The sequence below is a fragment of the Aulostomus chinensis genome, chromosome 16 (genome assembly GCF_037954235.1).
Source record: "Aulostomus chinensis isolate RoL2024-O1b breed Wild chromosome 16, RoL_Achi_v1.0, whole genome shotgun sequence".
Taxonomy (NCBI): Eukaryota; Metazoa; Chordata; class Actinopteri; order Syngnathiformes; family Aulostomidae; genus Aulostomus; species Aulostomus chinensis.
This window is the reverse complement of record NC_141335.1, coordinates 5509246-5533209: the sequence shown is the minus strand read 5'-3', so window position 1 is coordinate 5533209 and position 23964 is coordinate 5509246. Positions and strand designations below refer to the sequence as shown.

Sequence of the window (23964 nt, the reverse complement as noted above, 5' to 3'; positions counted from 1 at the left end):
CTCTTGGTGTGTGTGTGTGTGTGTGTGTGTGTGTATTGTAGTTCTGCTGTGAGAAAAATCTCTAAAGAAATCGACTGACCCTGTGACAGGTGCCTCGTGGCTTTGAAACGTGGAAAATGATTTCACTGCACCACGACAGCTTGACATTTTGTTCTGTTAGTTTGCATGTGTTTAGTAAAACGACTGAAAGTGTTGAGCAGCGCGAAAGTTTAAACATTTGACAATCAAATAAGACATTTAAAAGATTGTGAACTTAACTCTCGAGGTGAACCCAGTCGTCGTTTGTGTAGACGCTTGAGAGAATGTGTGTTTCATTTCATTGTGAGAGCAGGTGCCGTCACCCAGCGTCTTTCAGTGGTGAGTGTGATGGATGAAAACAGTTTTGTGTTTTTTGTGGAATAAAAGTTCCAGCTGTTGTTCTGGGATACATAAATGCATACAATACATATTTATAACTCGCTCAGCTCCTTCCTGCGTGGAAGGCTTTTTTTCTCAGTGGCGAGAGATTCCGCACCACTCGTACGGAGATGTTTATGAGTCATCAGAAAGGAGTCATAAGGGCAACGATATATTTGAAGCACTCACGTTGTCAGCGCACAACTGTACGCAACGGAGTCTCTGTAAATAAACGCTTAGCAGTCAAGTTATGTGTTTCACCAACACAGATCATAACCTGGTTTATGTCAGATCAAACGTGTGTTTCAGGAGTAGCAAACCTTTGTGAGTTCAGTCGCCATGTAGATTTTCATTTCAATTTATTAAATAGTGGTACATTTTGTCATGGATTCCTTGGTTTATTTTCTCGTGCAAAAAATAGGTTCCACATGTGTGGTCGTGGAAAAAAAGTGAATCCTTTTTCACAAAATAATACTGGAAAGTAAAGACAATAAATTAGACAAATTAGAAAATGACGTGATAAACCCGCCTGTTTGTCGGACTCAGTTCTTTTGTTTTACTTGCAGGGCTGAGAAGGAGGACGTTGAGAAAATGTTCGTCCGCGTGGAAACCGACTCGGCCAATCCCCTGGTAGGAGTTTGTATTTCTACATGCGAAAGTCACTGCAGAGACATTCAGGTCAACTGTGTCTCAGCAGCGCAGGTACAAAACTACACCACAACACGTGTTTTGTAAAACGTTGTCTTCTTTCGATGATACTGTGTTTTCTGAAACAGGGACATGCTGTAGGGTACTGAAACTTTATGACAGAGGAAGTTCCTGGATCCACTGCTTGGTTACATAAAAATATTTAATGTATTTCTCATGAATATTATTATTTCTCATTATGATTTGGTCAGTTGTCATACAGACATCGTGACAGGACGGACTTGTGTATCTCCTGTCATGTCGTTGTCGGGGGTCATGTGATTCCCTCTTATTGTTGGTGAAGCCGTACCCGTGTTTTTATACCCTAGACCTATAAAGGTTAACACGCTGGCTGTTTTCATGATTTAGCCACCACACTAACTGCTTTTGATGATTCCTTTATCGATATTAAGCACAGTTTTCCTGGATTGCATCCGTCTCTCACCTGGACATTGGGTTTCTAGAGGAGTTTGTAACCTTGAAGCACAAGGCCTCCTGCCTTTATGGCCAGATGTGTACAAGGGTTAGCTTAATGCTACCATGTAGACTGCTAATAAGCAATATAACTCGTCTAAATTCCTGCTATAAACTCATCTTAAAAAAATTAAACATGCTACAGTAAAAAAAAACAACAACAACTCCAGAATAATACCAAATATATTAAAAATAATTTCATGAACCAGTATTATGAGAAATTATGTCTCAGAATGTTTAATGCTAATACAACAACAGTGAAATTCAGTTGTTGCCGTGGTATTTCTGTATTTGTACGGTTTGATGTAAACAGGATTATTTATGGAATATTCAGTATGATAATATGACAATATTCCCTCAGGTTCACTCCAAAAAAAATTCCACTTGTGTTTGTCAAATTTGTGAGGTGATGTTGCAAATTCATCACAAGACCCACGGAGTGACTGCGGTTACTAACACATATAGCGTTACATCACTTCCCCCACTTCTCGGTAACCGTGCACTCAAACAACGTAATTTCTCAGATTTTGTCAGGAAAATCTCACATATCTCATAAATCATGTGACTTTTCTTATCAAAAGGTGTCAAATCTTCTGTTTCTCTTCTAGCTGGATCATAAAAACCTTGTAAATAGTCTCAGTTCACATGTTACAGCAGCATGGCCGTGCTTTGACTGAGGAAATGCAGCACGTGTGTGTGTGTGTGTGTGTGTGTGTGTGTGTGTGTGTGTGTGTGTGTGTGTGTGTGTGGTTTCCTAAATTTAATATAAGACCCTTTAAAAGCCTTTAAAACGCCACATACAAAGCATTTTTTCTCATGATCCTGCTATGGAGTGCATTACTTGATGTTAGTTATTATATCATATTTTTTGAAAGTTCCCACATGACAATAATTTTTAGGATTTAAGTGAATTAATACGAGTGAGTGAGCAGGTGCACCTCACAGATAGAACTGCAAAGACGAGCTTCCTCCCTTGACTCTTAATCTCGTCATTCCTCGGTTTGTTTTGTCTTTTAACAAGTCGATGAGTTGGCAACCGGGTCAGACGGCCGTAAAGTCCACCTACGTAAGCCAGATGGGCTGGCTGATATCTTAGAATTTGTGATGTCACGCTTTTTTTTTTGTTCAGCTTTTTTTTGAATGTTACAATGACTTGAGCTCTTATCTTTTGATAAGGAAAGTACATCATTACTGCAAGATGCCCATCGATTTCTCACTGTAACTGCTGCACACATTTCCTCCTGGTATGCAGATGAGAAAGCTGCATTAAAGTGAAACTGCTCTTTGGATTTTGATCTTATTGTTAACTCTTTTTTTTTTTTTTTTTTTTTGTGCTCCAGTATGGCATTGTGGCAAGAAAAGCTGTGTACAGGCAGAGGACAGCATCCACGACCCCTCCCCCGTGACAGCTGTTTAAAGGTCAAGTGGGTGAGACAGGAAGCATTCAGTTCTCTTTATCACAAAGCCTTCGGCTGAGGTTCCTGATCAAAGACTACATGCCCCAAAAATCCACATGAATAATATTAATTTCTTAAAGTCAATGTGAGAATATCTGTTCCAGGACCAGAGCAAGTGAAGATGGAACAAGGACTTAATTAGCCGGCTGACAAAACTTCAGAAGTGAACTTTCCCAGGTGAACCACCCCCTATCCCCTACTGACCTCTTGCACAGAGCAACATCTCAGCCTCCAGGGTTTGTTCCAACTGAGAGAAAGTAAATATAACTTGAGAGGGACCTGCATATTTTAGAAAAAAAAAAAAGCTCTAGTGAGAACAAGTGCAACACTGACTTCATCCAATCTACAAAAAAATCTCAGAAACATAATATTGAACAGATGTATGAGGGGGACCAGTGACTTTTTTTTTTTTAACTCCTTCTGTCATGAATTGTTTGAAAGTTTTGGTGTTTCTGTTTGGTTGATTTTATCTCATGTCTTGTCCAAACGGGTTTATGGTTTACAATAAATTAATTAGTTGCATACCACAGTCAGGTATGGCTGTGAATAATATAATTATTTCTATCATCAACAAATGAAAAGGTTGTTTGTTTGTTTTTCTGCTCTCTGGGATCTTTTTATATACCGGCTTTTGAGGTTGACTGTTTTTCTGCATGCTATTTTTGCACGCGGTGGCTTCATACTGCAACTTAAGGTTATTGAAATTTTGCAGTTTCAATTTTTTTTTTAATTTCAGTAGCTTTTCTGTTTTTTTAGTAGCAGTGGTTTTACCCCGTAACAGTTTGTGAGGAAATAAATAAACCCATAAATGTTGAAACAGGAGGAATGTATGACATCATAGAGAGCGCTTTATTTTCCAACTTTATTTCGAGACGTATTTTTCTCCGTCAGCTTTCATTGCAGGTTGAGGATGTGAATTACTTATTTAAGATGGCTTCTCACTGACAGCCCCGGTTTGCCTGATAAAGATCTAGAACTGAAACTTCACAAACAAACATTCGATCGCATGTTAGACAGAGCGCAGGAGTCCTTACTGCAACCTGTACGGTAAAGAAATGGCTGTGTTTGCCTCAAACATGTCAGGTTACTGCGTCCGATGAGGTAGTTGATGTACTGTGCAGCCTGAAAACGATGTACTCCTAAAATTGGTGGTGATTGGACTGGAGTACCTCTCATCCTCTGCCTCGCCTCACATCTCTGCTCCGTACATTCGAACCATTTATCCAACTCGCTCGTGCTGGATGACTGACAGGGAGAGTTAATGCAGCAGCTCGGATTAATCAGCTTAAGTGGAATTACCTTCATTCATCACAAACTCCTGATGATCAATCGAGGTAATGTTATCAGACCCCCTAGAAGTTCATACATCATTTGATATTGGGGGCTTTAAACATCAGAGAACGTCTGTGTGGCGGTGGAGGCGGAGCCTAAGTAGGGAGAACTATATAGTGGCTTCCAGCAAACCCTGTGGTGAGGATGTGCTGACACTGCAGCAAGCTAACTGTGACTTTTTTTTTCTTCCAAATGTTTATTTTAAAGACGGCCGGATGTTGGGTAAAAAGAAGAGACATTGAATAAAAAGCAGGAGTCTGGTGGTCGCCTCATTCTGATTATAACCTGGGCTGAAATCCACCGTTCTCACCGTAACTTCGGTGCTCTGATTCAAAAGACCAGACGCATGTAAACATCTCTGCATCGGCTCTGTACGTGTGATCAAGCGGTTGGAACAGGCAACACATCGACTACAAGAGGATCACCGGCACATCACAAGTGTTTTATCCAGACTTTCGGCAGAAGCCGTGCAGCTGCGCGCGTAGCCACACAAAGCTGCTGATTAGATTCAGGTGTGCAGCAGAATGAATGAGTGATGTTCTGAGTGTTGGCGCGCGTTTGTGGTGTGTAAATCAGCTCCATGATGCACTGTGTGGTAATGTGAATCTTTCAAATTCATAATCAAAACCTGAAGCAAAAAAAAAAAAAATAATAATAGTAATGATAATTCAGCATTTGCTGCAGTTGACACACACTTTCTCCCTAGAGGTGTCATCATGTGACACACCTGCGTTTACTTCTGTGACCTCTTCAAGGTGGTCATGCAATCGCTGCTGTTGGTTTGTCGACTCAAAGCCGCAGTTGGATACTGATCAAATTTGGTAGCATGGTAGAACTGAGGTGGAGGAGCTGACTGATGGCATCATAGTGTGCCAAGGATAAGACAAGCTAAGGATGGATGCACCTTGTAGTTTCACAAAAACAAACTGGAAATACCACACGGCCATCGTGCTATTCACTGTGGCCTTGACCTTTGACCTCCCAGTGTATGCTTGTGACGAGTTTGAGTGAACGCCCTCAAAGAGATTCTGAGATATCGCGTGCGTGTGAGGTGACCAGGATTTTGAACTCCGGTGTGCCCCCCCCCCGCCCCCCCGCCCCTTATCAGATGCATCAGATGGTTTGTTTGAAGAAGAATTCATGGATCACTTGTGAATGTCAACCAACCGATCAGCGAACCGATGCTGAGGCCAGTCAGTCTCCTCTGACTGACACAGATCTTTAATCTAATTGGCTCGCGAGTGTAAAGTTGACGTAGGCACTTCTCAGTGTTCCTCCAGATGTGTTTTGGGTTTACAGGATGCAGTTTAATGAGGACATAAAATGTGTCCTAAAATGAATAATAGGACGGTCCGGGTTCCTGGAACAGCATGATAAACTGAAAGAGTTGACAACTGAAACTGAAGCCACAGCAGGGAGACGTTCGGACGAGGTCTACACTACATAAATCAGTCCAAAGCTTCTATCCAGAGCAGCGAGATCTAATTGACTCTCGTTTGTTTATGTGTATTTGAGCCTTTGTGTATCTTTGTGTGTTCACCGGGTGGAAACTAATCTTGCAGCGTGACTATTTCCACTTGCACTCCATCCTGGCACAGTTTCTTGGCCAAACACAAATTTATAGTACAAAAGCAGCAGATGTCCATTTTCCTGTCTTAAAAAAAATCCTGAGCACAGGGGCCTCGAAGATTTGTTTTGACAGCTGTGTGTGTGTGTGTGTGTGTGTGTGTGTGTGTGTGTGTGTGTGTGTGTGTGTGTGTGTGGTAGATCACAATTTGGGGTAATGTCCCACCTCTCTCGTTCTGGTCTAAGACGCAGCCATTTTATCTCCAGATCCATCTCTTGAGTCAGCAAATGAACTCCATCTCCCGTGAAGTGAAACCCAAAGAACTGTTTGAGTCCACCGAGTGATTAATGTCACACTGTGACTCTAGAGTACATTTTTCTGTCCTGCTGAGTTTGTCCGCCTCAAACCAAAGACTTTAAAAAAATGTGAACCTTTTTGATTACAGTACAGACGGCGTTGGTCACGGCAGATATTTTAACTTATCACAGTAGGAAACGTAAGTAACCTGTACATTAACGATCTCCCAGTGAGCCATGACACTGAGCCAGCATGCAGAACACTGGGACCCTGAAGAAGCTAAATGGAACCTTGCCATCAGCAACTCACCCTTCATGCCAGCTTCCTCGACACAGCCAACTAGAGAGAACAATATTCCAATTCAAGCATGTTTTTAATGCTTTAAAAAAAAAAAAAGAATGTTCACTTTTAGGGATAATCCAATGGTATTTTTTTATGCAGCTGCTGAAATGTACTTAAGTTATTTTTGTACATACCCTGGGATATATTCATGTATAAATGGTTTTAACTAAAGCTGTTAAACATGGGATTTATTGGATGAACAGTGAACTGCAATAACATTCAGGAGAAAGATTTCAGATGTAGATCAGAGGGGCTGATGAAAGATGCTAGTCGGGATGACTTATACTCAGTAGACGTCACCGAACTTCACCCTTGATCTCCAGCCAATACATACAGCCGGCGTTAAGTACTCTTCAACCTGCGAGTGCTGATGCACGTTTTCCACTCCATCAAAAGCGGCGACAAGACAAAACATCTACTCATCCATCAAACTGTTTAATCTTCTCACCAAATAATTAATCGACTTTATTTGTCAAGAGGGAAGAGCTGGTGACGTAACCCCAGCGTCAGTGGCGCTACTGTGGCTGTGCAATCTGGAGATAGAAATGTTACGGTAACACCTTTGTTCGCAGAAAAGAAAACATGGTATGTAAATGCTCGATGTAACATTTTGTTTGGTATTATTATCTTCGGTAATTGTGATGTTTCTGGTGGTGCACTAAAATTTGGTGCAAATTAGTCGTAGCGCCGCCTGGTGGCATCAGGAACTTAAGTGCTTTTTTGACACATGGATGAAGGCGTACTCCTCCTCTACCAGAGCAACTGGATCTCAAATCTAGTCTTTTGTTAAATAATGTTCTTGGTGGCCAGGCAGCGAATTTCACCAGAGAACACAGTGCTCTTGGAGAGCTTCCGTCCATCCATCCATGTTCTAGCGCTTATCCTGTTAAGGGTCATGGGGGGGTGGAGCCTGTCCTAGCAGCCGTCAGGCGAAAGGCAGGTTCACCCTGGATGGGTCGCCATTCCATGGCAGGGCCAACACATATAGAGAGACAACCATTCACACTCAGTCACGCCTCCGGTCAATTTAGAGTCTGGATTAACCTCGTCCCCTCTTGGTGTCTTTGGACTGTGGGAGGAAGCCGGAGTACCAGAGAGAACCCACGCAGGCACAGGGAGAACATGCAGACTCCACACGTGCTCCAGCCCACATTTTGGATCATCACGTTAGTGTGTGTGATTAAGAGGAGTACCAGTCCACTTCAGACCGTAAACACTTCTACATGTAGACAGGTGCACACAGGTTGCTGCGATTTAGATAAATATAATTCTTTCCCGGCTTTTAACACAGTGTATCACTCTGTGTCATCTATGCTGCCCAAGAGGACTGCATGCACATCCACTTTACCAGCTGGGGAAGACAAAGCAGCAAGTCATCTATCAGACTGCGTAATCTTGTCCTGTCACCGCAATAAATTATTCATCAGAGGTATTTATCTTTGTCCCAGGAGGGAATTGTCAATTGTTTCAAATCATTAGTGGCATTTAAGAATTTATCCTTAAAAATCATCCTATTTTCAGGGTGGCATTTTATGCAGGTGCACTGTTGACTTTAATATTTTACACCTCCCTTGTGCTGACACCCACCCACCCCCCTCAGACAACCTGCCTTCAAGGCACTGAAAGGGTTCTCTGCATCAATATCTTGAGTTTGAAACTAAGTGGTTCTCCACTTAAAAGGCACCTGAGTAATTCATTTCTTCTGCTGTGAGGAGAATGATTAACGGCATCACCAAAGCTGAGAAATCTCAACCTGTCCTGGTGTAATGGTGTGAGCAGGGATGCTGACTTGTAAATGTAGAACTGTAATTCATCTCTTTGCCCTTCTTACAGGGTCTTTAATCACGCTGTCCACCTGTTTTAAGGGCTTGCAGCCCTTCACACATCGACTGCGTATAAAATGTAGAAAGTTTGTGCTAATAGTTAAGCTCATATGAAGCTCACCAAATCACTGATGTGTAAAATTTGACAATAACCAGAGCAAAAATGATCTGTACACCCCCCCCCCCCAAAAAAAAAGAATTAAAAACTTTTGTGATGTGTTTGAAATGAATTGACGGACCACTTGTAAATACCATCATGGCCCCCCTTGGTGCTGTAGCCTGCAGTTTGGGGAACACTGGTTTACACGATGTATAACAAAAAATATGCCAAGTATAATGCTATGTTTAATTTTTTTTTTTTTTGCACAATTTGAGCTACAAACCAATGTCTGCTGCTTATACAGAGTTATAGAAATGTCACAGGTAAATTAGAAAAAATAAGATCAATTAAAAATTTGAAAAAGTATCATAATTACACAGATAACAGGGTTTTTACATACAGTTGATCCAACGATGAGAATAAACAAAAATAACAGATCCTTTTGACTCGTGTTCTAAAAGTTAATGAAGGTGAAATAAAGACAGATGAACTATTTTCCCCTTTCTTGCCTCATTCGAGTCAACAGTGAGGCTCTTTTTTTCTTGTCTGTTTCCTCCTCTTGTCTTCTATATCTGAATGTATGTGTGTGTGTGTGTGTGTGTGTGTGTGTGTGTGTGTGTCTGTTGGGGGCGTACACACTGACCCACTTCAGTGCAAATATCACTTCCTGCATTCACTAGGTGACACTAGGGCGCACGGGCTCACTACATATTATGTTGCTGTATGTCATGTGAATACAGCACAGATGTTTGTCACATGTTCGGCTCACTGTCTCGCACCACCAGGTGGCGCTACGTCTTGAATTCAGCTTTAACATGTTTTTAGGCCAGGACTTCCACCAAAACATCCATCCATCCATTTTCTCCCTCTTATCTTAAGGGTCGGGGGGGGGGGGGGGCTATCCCAGCAGCCCTCTGGGAGAGGGTTCACCCTGGACGGGTCACCAGTCCATCACAGGGCCAACACATGTAGACAGACAACCATTGGCTCTCACAGCCACGCCTACGGTCAATTTAGAGTCTGGATTAACCTGGTCCCCTCTTGATGTCTTTGGACTGTGGGAGGAAGCTGGAGTACCAGAGAGAACCCACACAGGAACAGGGAGAACATGCAGACTCACACAGAGAGATCCTGTGCTTCTCCCGGGGCTCCAACCCGGAACCTTCTTGCAGTGAGGCGACGGTGCTGACCACTGCACCACCGTGCCGCCCCCACCAAAACATGAAGTTTGGAAAAGAAGTGATCATGTGGAGTTCAGTCACGACAGTTTTGTGGTCTCTGCTGAGCTATCAAATCTGGCTGCATGGCCACCGCTGAAAAAAACAGTCTTCACATTGAGCCAACATCTCTGACCATATCTGAGGTGGATCAAATAGAGAAAAAAGAAGCGCCACTTCCGTATGTGACCAGGTGGCACTATGACTAACCTGTCCCAAATTTGATTGGGTTCTTTCTTGGACCGTTCTACACCTCTGCACTGTATGTAGGGAAAATTGGCCTCGTAATTTCTGCATCATCCTGCTGACAGACAGAAAAACAGGGTGGACACACGTAGGATGCTGAGATCCGCGGCTGAGGACGGGCGGATCCAGGACTAAGTAGAACTGAGGGAAAACGAGGAGAAGATGACTGGGGAGGATTTCAGGAGAAACTAGTAACTAAAAATAACCGTTAGTTGTCATATCAACAACACAAACACACTCCTTCCAGGACGGTGGACTAGACAGGGTGAATCATTAGTAATTGTATTTCAGGGTGTTGTCTTTTTTTTGCTAAATTTTGGGTTTAAAATAAAATAGTCTGTTGTATTTTATCAGTTTGTAGATTATAATGCTGCTAATAAACATCTGTAATCCCAGAAATTGACACAAATTTGTCATGCATGTTTGTCCTGATCTTTTCTCAGTGCCCTAACAATGTTTTCTCTCTCTCTTTCTCTCTCTCTCTCTCATTCTGTTCCAGCTGAGATGTTGCTGAGTCATTTTTGGCGTCATTATATCATCTTCATAAGAGCGCGGCACCAGGGTTTAGTGACCACAGAAGATGTGGAGCTCTGTGTCATGGTTGCAGCTGCCAGTTCTTGGCAAACAAATGGTGTGGACTCGCCTCTGGGAATAATTTATTTAAATGTTGAAAGGAAGAACAAAATGAGGAGGTTTTAAGGGGCAGTAAGTAACGTATTTATTGCTGCATTTCACCAAGTGGCCATAAAACACCTGCAGGAGGTTGATTGTTTTGTTGATTGTCCAGGTGTTGAGGTTTTTGGCTTTCCGGCTTGTGGTCTGTGTTGGAGTGAAGCTCTTCCCAGTGAGGGCATGTTGATGACGTTGAAATCCTGGCTTGTGCTGAGCACAGCTGGTAACACACCAGTAAAAGATAAATTCACAACTAAAACTTGAACACCTGGATTTTACAAATACATAAACTAACATTTTTGTGGTATTCTCTCCACAATGTAATACTAAAAAACAAACACATACTGACATACTCAAACTTAAAAAGACAGAAACACCAATATAAGGTTTCACTCATCTTGACAGACCAAATGATGGATTTTCCTGTGTGTGTTGTAGATTCAGACCTTGCCTGTATGTTAAAATTGCTGCTGCCGAGAGGTGCAAAGGTGCTGCAATAAAAGGACAAACACAAAGAGAGACAACACCAGCAAATGAAGACAACATAAAGGAAACGCATCGAGGAATCGGGCTGCAAATACTCACAACACAACCAAATACACCAACCTGCCGCAACAACCAAAACACTTCTATTAGGAAAACCATGCCAAGTAAATAACAACAAAATGCTGCCTGGCACCAGAACGTGATTATAAAGGCTAAATGTAAAACAATTTGATGTATGTTTTTTGTCTCTTCACTCAAGTTGTCTTCCAATGTCCAAAATCCAACTCTCTCGCCTGGACTTTCCTCTTATTCTCAGCTCATAAACATCCGCTCAACGCTGCCCCCGGTGTCCTGGAGCACTTCTGTTGGGGCAGCTTGACCTGCAGCATTTCTGCTCATCGTGTATTTTGCCGTGTGTTTGTTTTTGATTTTTTTTTGTTTTAGTATAAGTTCCTGGTGTCGTTGCAGAGCGTTCATGTGTCTGATTGTGTTGTGTGTATCCGCGGCGCGTTTCCGTCATGCTGCGAGTGTTCAGAAATTACGCAGCTGTCTTCTAAATCTATCAGTGCTCTCATTGTTTGCGTTCATCCTCTTAAATCGCGGCTTGTTCGTACCTCTCTGCCATTGTACAAAATAAATCACCAACACTGTCAATGACTCAGAAGTGTATTTTCATCATTTAAAGCAACATTATGCGATTGTTTTATCCTAAAAAATTGTCTGACTTGTAACAGGGAGAAGGGAGTCTCTTATAACAGCATCCTAAGAGCCTAATCTAAAGCAGACATTAACAACAGCATTGATGTTTCAATCAACATCAGTTTTCAAGTATTCAACATCAGAATTTGACATTTGCCAGAAGGGTAGCCAGGTAGTTAGAGGGGTGTAGCCTTTAGCTTAGCTTGTAGCCTCCTGTGTTTCTTCCTTTGAAAGTAGCAACAAATCATATTGTTGATCTGACTGTATCTGTTCTGCTTGCAATCAAATGAATGCACGCGGTTCAGTTTTTTATGTCATGGAGATTGCAGGCTAATTATGCCTACAATTTTATCCAAAACTAACTGTAAAAGTAAAGTAAGCACACACTTTTTCAGGGAGCACCAAGATTCTGCAGCCATGCGCACTTGTACATCACCGTTCAGCTATTAGAATAATATGCACCAGTGTCCCATCAGAGTGGGAGCCACAAAAGACGATAGAATCATGACTGAAATGGCGCCAGATTGAATCTTTTCCATGCCATTTTTGATTCTATGCAAGTTCACCCTGCGCAGCTGTTTTCAGAGCTATGACAGTGAGGATGTGACTGGCTGGGACTGTTTATCACCAACACACCTGGCAAACTGTATTCCCCTTCAGCCGGCCCTTTTGCACTTTGAGCTATAACTGCATGGCATGATTGAACAGAAGAGACGGCTCTCTGATACGCCCACTCAGTCCGTACACCCAAGGCCTTCCTCTTTGTGTGTGTGTGTGTGTGTGTGTGTCTGCAATTACGCAACTGCCACAATAACACTAACTAAGTAACTGCCCGAGAGTAGAGAAATTTATCAAGATATCAAGAGCGAGACAAAAAGAGGCTGAAAGAAACAGGGTGTGAAGTAGGAAGATAGTGACAGAGACCAAAAAAGTATGAATGCATGTGAAATATGGGCGGTTATATTTATCTGGCTTTAAAGCTTAACATGCTTCTTGTTTTGAAGTGGCGGCCGGTGGATGTAGCAGGAGTGAATCCCGGCTGTAAGAAATGATTCATGGTCTATTTGTGGGAGCTTCATGTTTCAGGGCGGCATATTTTGGACATGTTAAAGTTCCACACACCGAAAATTAAAATAGCTGCAAATAGCTGACCTTTGGACTATGATTGAGCTCACACAGTCCTGAAATTGTGCAGTGGTTACATGCAAAATAAGACAAGTATCAGTGGTACAGTTTGGCATCACCTGCCCTCACTCGATGAAGCGGATCCGTGTAATGTCAGAGGTCAAATGAAGCACTTAGAGCAGAGTTTAAATGAGGCTAACAAAGAAGAGGAGTATAAAAAAGATGAGGAATGAAATAAAACCAGACGAAACAGGCTGATGCTGCTAAAAAGGATTTAAGATTATACATTTATTCAACAGTGACGTCTCCAGCTAAGCTCATTAACGATAAGAATGGTAATGTTAGCTTTGAGAAAGCTCAACCGAATTTAAAAGGAAATGTTTCAATGTGCACTTTTGCATTATTCAGTGTAAACACGCCATTAATGTCATCACGCTTCTTAATGAATCCCTTAACATAGAAAATATAATAAAAGCACATATTTTAAGTAGCATGAACAGCTACCCCTGTGTCTCCACCAGCAGAGGTGCAGCAGACTCTCCGCCACAAAGGTCTTTTCAGCTCATTATCAGCAGAAAATACTGACATTTATGTTTCACACGTCAGGGTTTCAGTATCATACCCTTATCAATCCCATTATCGGGATGTTTCTAGGTGAGGTGGGGGCTCAGACAGACTGAACCAGACAAGTAGCTGATGTTGAGATAAGTATTGTTTCCAACTGACAAACAAGTGGTTTAATGGCCTTTTTTTTTTAATCATCATTATCTTGTACTCTCCTCGTTTCTCTGAGTGTCTGTTTGGAACATATTCAACATGTATAAGTAAATATTTCCAGGGTGAAACGGATTCATAGAGGAGGCTTCTTTGTGGTTGAGGATGTGGCTGTATAACTTCACACCTTTATGTTCGATATGGTGACTAATGTGTACAAAATGCTCAAAGGGTTACATAAAAGCCTTTTTTCTCTGCAGAGGTTTGATAAGGTCAGAAACATACGGCAATCAAAATGTTATCGAGTCCATAATTAAAGCCTTATTTAGATGTGTTTATATTTTGTTGAAAATGGATGTAGTTTCTTAAATGATGAGGTTCAATAAACTCAAAAGAAACCAATCTGTGGCTCTGGGACCGTTCTTCCAACAAGTCAGGTTCAATAGAACCTCAACTTTGTTGTGTGTGTTAGAGTCAGTGAGCATTTTGCACTGACACTGACTACAGGTTTGATCTTGTCTTTAGCCACTTTTACACATAAATAACCCAGTACCTACTAGCCAGGGTAGGTCAGCATGTGGTTTAATAAAAGGAATTTGGATTTTGCAAACTGAAACTCTAGAGCTGGGGTATTCAATTCAAATTCTAAGAGGTCCAGTTACTAAAACTTCCTATCAGCAAAGGCCCAAATCTCGTACTGTCACTCAAAATAGCCAAACCTGATGAAAATAAAATCAGCAACGTACGCACACCTCTGTATCACTAACTGTCAAATGTCAAAGGGTTTTCCAAATAATATACTTTTAACATACTGATAAGTCTGAACCTGTATGGCACTTGAAGGGAAAAAGATAGACTGCAGTATTGTTTTCAGGGTGGACCTCTCATACTGTGCTTTCAGTTCGACCATTTTACCTGCCCTCACTGCGGACGTCTGTGGGTAACTTTCCTCAAACCACCCGCACTTGGTCTCAGAGCGACGCTTAACGCTGCCACCTTTTATTAACGCCACAGTTTCACAGCATATGAGACACAAAGGTTTCGAACTGGCTGCAGGCAAAACGAAGGAACGTACCGGTCCGTCCATTCATCTTTAAAAGTTCGGTTTTCACCATCTACTTATCTCATTTTGGAGCAAGCCATTTTCTCTCCTCTCTCTCTCGCTATTCCCTGGTGCTGGAAGGTAAACAATCGATTTGATTGGCCTGGCTATTGATGATGATGATGCTGTCATATTAACTAGATTAGCAGCCCATGCACGAATAATTGATCTTTTTATCAATATTAGAATCTTAACAGGTCCGGACAGAACTGTCACGGGGTTGGGACCCGGACCGCGGTCCGCCATTTGGTGATGCCTGCTCTAGAAAACAATGAAATATTGGAATTGCAGTTTCACAAGAGCAGACGTTATTTTCCAAAAGGGAGTATATTTTTTCTCCAAATCTCCCTGGACGGCGAATGAAAATCTTTCCTCCCTGAACAACGTGTGTGTTTGCTGGCCCTTCCACTAGCCACTCATCCCAGGAAGTAAGTGAGTCACTGAAGATATGGGCAGTGACTCATCTCCTGTGGAGGCCTAGCTCTTCCTGTCTTCCAGGGAAATAGTGTGGTGTAAACCCAGATGGCCCAGCAACCAATCATCCTTGGGGTTGGGCATCAAACCGCTGAGATGACCAGCAACTCAGCTCCTGTGCTGCCTTGCTGGTCATCTCTGAATAATCTGAGCAAACTTCCCAGTAAGTTTTATTTCATTAAGTGAGCACAAAGTAGAAAGGGTAACTTAAGCACACGTAAGGATGCACACAGGCCTCCTATAGTGGACTTGACCCTTGGTATAACGAACATTGGCCGGGCCGTCACAAGTGGGAACACCTGTTTGGGCAAAATATTTCTCATTGTTTCCTCTGAGAAAACACCAGGCCGTCTCTGTAAATGTTTGTCACTGCGGAAATGAAACGATCAGCGTCTTATTGAGCGTCCAAAGGTTTCTATTCGTATGCCAATGATCTCATGAGGTCTCTCACCTTCTCGGTGTAAAATGTTCCATTTTATAAAAGCTAGGATGTTAAATACAATGGCAATTTCAACATCCTGGCTAAGTGTCAGAATGCTCCAACAAATGAATTTAGCACATTTTAATCTACTTCCTGTAACATTTAATGATGTTTCGCTTGAACAAGAAGGCGTCAAGGTGAAATTTGTTTGACTGTGTGTTAGTGTATTAGCTGAACTGACTTCAAACTGGAACAGTAAGTCATTTTAACAGTATTATTCCTTTGAAGCATTTTACTACGAACTGCGTAAAACTTCAGAGACTACGCTTTTCAATGAAAATCACATTAAAAAGCGATAAGCCAGCTTTTTCAAATACGATTCGCATGCATAGATTTGAATACTGTTTGAAAAAGTACAATGAATTTCGTACATCTATATCATTCTTACAACTCAATACACAACTTAACCAGAAAGAATTTCTTTCCAGCAGCAGACCAACACACACAGTGGCAAAGTGTGAACAATTAACAAGCGCTGGAGACATGTCAAACCTCTGCAGGCTCTGGTCTTGTGTTTAGCAGCTATTACGCTTGTTTCCATGTCAAATCTTGAAGTGAAATTTTGATGTCTTGTCAGTGTTGGTGTTGTTTGTGAGTGAAATGTAAAACACAACCCCATGGAGTGCTGTTTTTATCTGCAGGTGAGCTGACAGGTAGTGAATCGACCGAGCCGCGCTGCCACACGGTGCCTCATCTCTTTTGTCCGATTAGAAACACAGAACGTGCTCATCAGTACAGAGTGAGTTTCATCAATACAGAAACAAAAAGTCGTTTGGATCATTTGGAACAGTTCTGATGACTGGAAGATGGAAATGTGACACACACACACACACACACACACACACACACACAAAATTTGTTGTTAGTCACACTCTTTGATAAATAGGTGTGATTTCTTGTTTCAGAAAACATGGGCATTTTTCCTTATTTAATCCAAAAAATATAGTTTAGGTCTGCATTGTTCCCTTTCCTTAAGAATTAAAACATAGTAATACACAAGGAAGTAAAGTAGAAACTCTGTGTGTGTGTGTGTGTGTGTGTGTGTGTGTGTGTGTGTGTGTGTGAGAGAGAGAGAGAGAGAGCAAGAGTGAGAGAGAGAGAGAGTGTCAGTCTTTGACTTGCCTCCAGACATCTGTGCAGCACTGACTGAGAATACGTCCGGACATGTCTAACAGCAACCTTGACACACATACTGTTGTCACACCGCTGAGAGCAAATACATGCACAGACACTCATGCGCAAATGAATGCATGTGCGCACACATGCACACACACACGCACGCACAGTTGCGTATGCATGCATGTGTGTATGTGTGTGTTGAATTTGAATATGGGTTTTTAAAGTTGGTGCACATTCTCGTGGAAATCACAGAAAATGCCACACACAGCGTCATGCACTGTGGTGAAGCCAGATGCTCTGCTGGTTTACAGCTCGGATAAAAACCTCAGCCCGATAACAGCAACCAGTGGTACCAGTGACAGCTACCAGTGACCTCGATGACCCTTAGTAAGGAAGAATTCAGACCCGGCTGCCCTGAATCAGTCGCTGCTGAAGAAACACTCTTGCTTCTTTTCCCCATGCAGCCTTTGAGGTGGAGTTTCAAGCCGCTTGTATAAATGACAGAACAGAATGTGACATGAGAACATAAAAACCCAGTCGTTTTGCCAGACGGGAAAAGTTGTGCCCGTAGGCTTCAAAGTATCTTATTTTGGAAATGATGGTGTCATCAACAACAATAGGCATAAATGCCTAATTTCAGAAAATACATATTCACTTAAAATCAGGCATTGTTGTTGCTACTAAAAAACTGAACTTGCAGAAAAAAATAAAAAGGAAACTCTCAGTTAATGTCTCTGCTGTGCAAATGTGTCCCCAGAGACAGGTTTGAGCTGCTCCTCTTTGCAATTTCCCTGGCGGAACGTCCAAATGGGATTAATAAAGTAATCTGTCCGTCCGTCTGTCTGCTCCTCCCCCCTCCTCGCTTCTCCCCTGCCCTCCTCACCTTCCTCTTCAGCCTCAGAAGCACAGCACGTCTTCTCTTTTTCTCTTTAAAAGAGCACCAGTAAGCAAAGCTTGTATGTCGATGATGAATATGATGTGTGTGTGTGTGTGTGTGTGTGTGTGTGTGTGTGTGTGTGTGTGTGTGTGTGTGTGTGTGTGTGTGTGCGTGTGTGCACACGCCTGAGAGCGAGTATACATGTCTTTCTATCCTTTTGGGACCCAACCCTTGATAAATCACAGCAAAGTGAGGACATTTTGACGTGTGAGGACATTTTCCTCAGTCCTCACAGCTCAGACGTTCTGTTTGAAGGTCAAGATTTGGTTTTAGGGGTCAGGGGTTAGCATTAGGTCATGGTTAGGGTCAGGGTCAGGCATTTAGCTGTGCAGGTTTAGGTAAAGGGGTAAAGGGATAGGGAATGAATTATATCAATGTAGGTTCTCATAATGCAGCAGCAAGCAAGATGCCAACCACCGTAAAAAGACATAAAGACGAAGAATGAGAGCCGCTTTGTTTGTGCAGCCATGGAGGTTTTACATAATTAGACGACTTCTCAGACTGCAAATTATGGTGCATTAGGGGACTTTTTGGCAAGATTGTGCATGCATTGTGCATAGAGGGTGAAATTACTTTGCAAACACGATACTTATTGTATTTTTGCAGGATTTATAAGTATTTTTATTAGTTTTCTACACCTTTGAGGAAAATGATCATATATTTCACAGCCTGTTTAATACATGAAAAATCTGTGTCAGTTTTTACCAGTGCATACGGACAGTAGATGAGGGCACTCGGGAAGCAAATTTTCGTGGCCTTGAAGTAGCTTTTTTCGTATTCCATGACATTCCCAGGCTTTTTCATGACTGTGTACAGTATTTCTCTGTATTCTGGCAGCCAAATGAGAAGCTGATTGGGCATAAATGTAATTGTTATCTGCCATGGAAGTGAAAAGAAAAAAAATAGTAAATAAACTGAATTCATCCCTGAGGGGAAATTCACATGTCCAGCAGCTCTCATTAAGCAACAACCACTCTCCCACTCCAATTATAAATCGTGTATACATCCCTAAAATATGAAATTAAAATAGCACATTGCACAATGCAGTCAGCACAGGGCAGTGTATGCAGGTGTGTGTGTGTGTGTGTGTGTGTGTGTGTGTGTGTGTGTGTGTGTGTGTGATTACATGAAGTTAAGTCAAAGTACTGACAGAGGAAGCAAAGTGAACAGACTTAAGAACGCTCCAACCACCAGACAACAAAGCCACAAGTCGCTGTAGATGTGGTTTTATAGATCGACTAAAAAAAAAGTCCTTCAATTTGCCAAATGTAAATCACGTCACAAGAAAAATAATTTTGCCAGGATGTGTATAGATCATAGGGTGAGCATCCCTGACATGGAAAATAGAAAGAATTTGCGTGCAACATAGCAAAGTGGGAGTTAAAATGACTGTTGTTCATCGGCCCACTCAGACTGGAGCAAGAAAATGGATCTCCAGAGACAGAACGCAAAATGTTCCAGCTCTGCTGGGTGGAATTGTTTCAGAGACTGGGCTTAGTAATAACATCGCATGAAGTCAGAAATGATAATAACACTCCCGAGGACCACGATGGTCTGTGTCTTGCTTTGGTTGCTTACTCATCTAAAGGTCCCACTGTTACGTGCACTAGCTGAGGAACCTCACATACACTGAACTTGAGCAAGCAAAGAGGGCGTATACCTACGTCAAGGAGGTGGTGTGGAGGTGGATGCAGCTGTAGCTGACAGCTCGGCTTCGCTGTGGGATGTGAGAGACTCCTTGGAGCAAATGTAAGGTGGACCTACAGAAGGGGGTTAATCCCGGTCATACCAGGTGAGATCTGAATTGGTAGGATCCAAAAGTCTTAAACCAGGTTACCCATTTGGGATAGACTTCTAACTTGTTTGTTGTTGAGGAATTAGTTTTCATTTACTGAGTTCTAAGTATTATCTATACTAGATGATCCATCCATCCATTTTTTTTACTGCTTGTCCTGTTACGGGTCTCGGGGGTGGAGCCTATCCCAGCAGCTTTCGGGCGTGAGGCGGGGTTCACCCTGGACAGGTCCCCAGTCCATGGCAGGACCAACACATTCAGACAGACAACCATTTACACTCACAGCCACGCCTAGGGTCCATTTAGAGTCTGGATTAACCTCGTCCCCTCTTGATGTCTTTGGACTGTGGGAGGAAGCCGGAGTACCGGAGAGAACCCATGCAGGAACAGGGAGAACATGCAGACTCCACACAAAAAGATCCCGCACCCGAGCCAGGACTCGAACCCAGAACCTTCTTGCTGTGAGGAGACAGTGCTGACCACTGCACCACTGTGCCACTGGTACTAGAAGATAATCAGGGTAAAACCTGATGATTAAGCTGACAGTTGCGCACCTCTAACACTCCCCACAGAAGGTGTTTTCCTACATTGGTGTTTGGGATTTCATCGGTACCAGAAGTGTCTCCGAGACAAAGCATCCACACGGATGATGACAGGTTGATGCTTTAATAAAGATGTCGCCGGGGTATCAATGAGAGACAGAAGGGATCTGAGTTGACTATTTTTTTGAAATCAATCACCAACTTGAGAGACATCACCAGCATCCTGCTTGCAATGAAAAGGATATTTTTAAAGCAGAGCCTTCCTGATGTCTTGAATAATGGTTTGCATCATGTCCAATTACTTTACAGAAAGCTGCAAATTCAGACAAACCATCCAAGAACGCTGGCATTGGAGACAAAAACAGGAGAAGCAAAATCTCAACTTGGACAAGCAAACAAGCAGACTGTCTGACCTGCAAGTGGAAGATAATGTCAGGGTGCAAAGAGGGGAGACATGGCAGCCAGCCGTGGTCCTGCACAAACATGAGCAACCACCATCATTTGTGGTTCGCACACCAGATGGGAGACTTGCGTTGGAGAAACTGATGGAAAAAAAAGATGAAAAAAATTTAAATCTACAAATTAACTTGACTGGATGGTAGAAGTAGGGAAGTGGGACATGCAGTGCGCACACATTCAGCTGAGCACACAATTGTTCCGAATTTTAAAAATATAGATGCTTGATTGGCAATTTGAAACATCCTCCTACCAGGCCAGACTTGCTCGAAGGTGTCATGCGTGGTTCAGGAGGATCGTCTAAGAGGAGGAAATAAGTTTTGCAACCAAAGAAACTTCAGCTTTTTTTAACTGAAGTACAATTTTTGCCATTAGCTGGGTGCGATTAATTAAAACCCTCCCCCTGTTGTTTAAACTCATCCGTATGACAAAAAGTAAGGTTACAGTTTAGAGCAAGTCAGTGAAAAACTACTGATCACGAAGAGAAGAGAAATAAAACCACTGGTATAAGTTATTTAAATTCACGTTTTCATCCTTATACAGTATCGATGATTCATGTCTTCAGTTTTCAGATCCTGTGAAGAAAATGCGTCACAGGGCTACGTGTTTAAAAAAAGAAATCAATAATTAATAACGCCCATAAAGATTCTCAGGACAGAATAGCAGAAATATTTTTCCTGTGCTGCAGGAGAAGTGGTGAATCACATTAACACGAATCATGTTCCTCTTACTCTGACAACAGTCTTGGAAGATGTGGTTCGTGAGTCATGGAGGAAGGTGTTTACCGTGACGATACCTTGTATTTTCTCAGCAGGGAGACTATTTGGGAGTCAGAGGAGCGAGGGCGCGATGATGGGGGGAAAACAGACGGTTGGTTAAACAAAAGTATGTTGATCTTTTTGAAGTTTGGTTGTGGTGTTATTGAACAATTCAGGCTTTTATTGGGACTTTTTCTAATATTTTGTCACCTTAAATCATATGAATGGGATCAAGACAATATTCACCCGTCGGTTAAAAACCCAGCACAGTTAGACGGCACTGCGAACTGCAGTCTTCAGATGTTACGATCAACTGTGGGATGTTTTGGCTGATCAGTGTACTGATAGCTTCAAAACAAGATATAAAGAATACCATTTATATTGATGTAGTGTGATGCGCTAAAATAATGTTACGCAACTCGTTTCTTCCTTAAAACGAGGACAGTTTCTGCATCTCTCCTCACCTCTCATGAGTTCCTGCTCATGCTGGAGGGTAAAGACTCAGGGCCAGATTTACTGAGCAGGGAAAGTCACGAGAGGCTTCCGTGCTAAAGCAGATTTCTGCTACACGGCGATAATTAAGTAACAGAGGCACAGCCAGGTTATTATAAAAGTTAACGATGTCCATCAAGAGAAGCACAACTTTAGGGTCACCCTGGGGTGCTCAGGTAGTACAGCAGTCTGTTGTGTTGCCAGCCAGCATGGTTGATTTCACATCGGATGAAAAGACGTGGCGGGTGACAACACATGGCTCCGGGAGGGCAGGGGGAGGAAGACTTAGAAAGGTGACGGAGGGGGGAGCGTAGGAAACACACACTCAGGCAAACCGGACAGAAATGCAAAAGTGCAGAGTCACACACTGATGCAGCGGTGTATGATATCAACAGGAAGTGTCTCAATTTTTTAACTGTGTCCCTCCGTAGTGATACAACTCTGCGTCTGCTCAACGCTACTCCTGAAACAAGGTTTGCTGTTTGCCAGCCGTTTTGTGAACTACACACTCGCACGGATAGATTCGTTTGCATCAGAAGATGGGGAAAAAAATGAGAGGGAGACTTGCGTCGTTTTTATATTGCATCAGTTTTGTAAAGCTCAAGCACAAGTGAAGACATGACTCTGGTGCTAAGGCCGAAGTTGAACTGCAAGTCTTTGATGATTGTTAGTTGTTTTTTTTTTATTTTGTAGTTTGACGTCATCGAATGTGTGACTCACATCGACCTCAGGCCCACGCCTCTGTTAACAGCGTAACACTTAACAGTCTAACCTGTATTTCTCTGACTGTGAACAACTGGACTTTCCTTGGCAGACGCTGCACAAACTTCCATGATGGATCCTATTATCCATTGTCTTTACAGGTCTATGCTAGGACCTCACCTGTGTTTTAAAACTGTGGTTGGAGCACGGGGTCTTTCTGTGTGGAGTCTGCATGTTCTCCCTGTGCCTGCATGGGATCGTGATGATGATGGCCTCAAGCTATGGTCATATTTTTGCAGAACATAAATGAGAACAACAGTCATCTGCGTGCAGCGGATGTTTTGTGTGAAAAGTTCCACAAAAGCAAGTTAAGAATTGAATAAGTTACATAATTTGGAGTGTTTTTACAGATATACACAAGGGGCATTAATGGGAGCCTCTGCACGCAACCTGGACTAGTTTACAAAGTAATCGTGTAAACATGTGACAATACACTGAATCCAAGAGCAAGACCACTGGATAGGGGAGAAGGGACAAGAGGACTTTGATTCAGGGTCTTTGAAAGTGGCAGGCGAGGACAGACTGGAGTGTGTTGGAGAGTCTGAGATGAGGCTGAGGCAGGGCGGTGTGTGACGGAGGCGCTGGAGCTCTGAGATACGAGAGGAGAAAAGAGGAAATAAGATGAAAGTCAGGATGAAAGGAGAAACTCTCTAATGTTCATTAACACAGGAGATTGGCCAAAAAGATACCACCAGAATGAACGGAAACAATCTGGCAGCGAGGGCGAGAGAGACCGCGGGAATGAGACACAGGTGTGCCTGCAGAGAGCTCCAGCGGCAGGAAACCACACACACACACACACACACACACACACACACACACACATTACATTTTAGGCAAAAAAACAGAACAAAGTCAAGACAGGCTAAAAATGAATGTGTCGTCATCATCATCATCATGTCAAAAAAACAAACAAACAACAAAATAATGACAAATATCCTTCTCTGATGAAATTCTCTGACAGACAGTCAAAACCAGTAAAGATAAGAAAGTGTGCACAGCAGATCTCTGACTCATCTTTCATTGTGGAAATTTGTTTTTTTTTTTAAATTGCTGCCATGGTTATATATGAGAACAAGAATAGCCCAGCTAATCAGGGAGGCCACAGTGTCAGATACACCGACTCGTCATCCAATCAGCTGGCACATAAATCTTAGCAATATTCATCATGGTGGTTAAGTACAAGTAGGATGCTGATTGGTGGGAAGAGTTCTGACTCACACAGCAACAGCTTCCCATTGGTGGACACCAATGAAAAGTCAGAACCTTTGAATTTCAAAGCTACACTTTAGGAGGGGAAAACCTGCCCCCCCCCCCCCCCACACACACACACACACACACACACACACATTTAGGCATGTGACATTTAGATTATATTTAGCTGTTAATGCAGGTGGGGTCACGCACAAGTA

At 42.5% G+C, this 23964-nt stretch overlaps 1 protein-coding gene across 14 annotated transcripts in view; it reads left to right on the top strand.

Moving 5' to 3' along the window:
• anapc1 (anaphase promoting complex subunit 1) overlaps positions 1-14049 on the top strand; it is a 112557-nt gene extending 98508 nt beyond the window's left edge. For 3 of the 14 annotated variants that reach the window (XR_015109571.1, XR_015109557.1, XR_015109559.1), the window contains 2 exons: positions 963-1098; positions 2898-14049. The gene's annotated coding sequence lies outside the window, so the exon portion shown is untranslated. The remainder of the gene's footprint in view (positions 1-962; positions 1099-2897) is intronic. The other 11 variants (XR_015109560.1, XR_015109561.1, XR_015109562.1 and 8 more) reach the window with 10 other exon arrangements.
• Positions 14050-23964: the final 9915 nt, after the last annotated feature.